Source organism: Parus major, chromosome 26 (assembly GCF_001522545.3).
Source record: "Parus major isolate Abel chromosome 26, Parus_major1.1, whole genome shotgun sequence".
NCBI lineage: Eukaryota > Metazoa > Chordata > Aves > Passeriformes > Paridae > Parus > Parus major.
In genome coordinates this window covers 469,001-469,478 of record NC_031795.1, presented here as the reverse complement: position 1 = coordinate 469,478, position 478 = coordinate 469,001, and positions in this window count along the sequence as shown.

Genomic DNA, 478 nt, shown 5'->3' with positions numbered 1-478 from the left:
GCTAACACAGATCTGGCACAGCCCCATCACCACCTGCAGGACTTGGCTTGAGTACCTGGGGTAAGCCCTGAGTCCCACACATTCCAAATGAAATGATCCAGCAGAGCCTCTATTCCCACAAGTTCCAGAATCCACCTCCTTTTCATGCCCCATTCCCTTCACAGGACTGCAGGAGGGGAGCTGGCCAGGACTTGCTTAAACTGAATTAGGAAAAATTTCTGCACTGAGAGGGTGGTCAGGCTCTGGCACAGCTGCCCAGGGCAGTGGTGGAGTCACCATCCCTGGAAGTATCCAGAAAACAAGTGGATGTGGAGCCTAGGGATGTGGGTTAATGGTTGGACTGGGTGATCCTGGAGCTCTTTTTGCCATAAATGATTCTGTCACCCTGTGGCTCATGGTCAGGGCTGCTGGGGGCACAGGACCTGAGATGTCACTGCTGCTCCTGAGATGTCACTGCTGCTCCTGAGATGTCACTGCT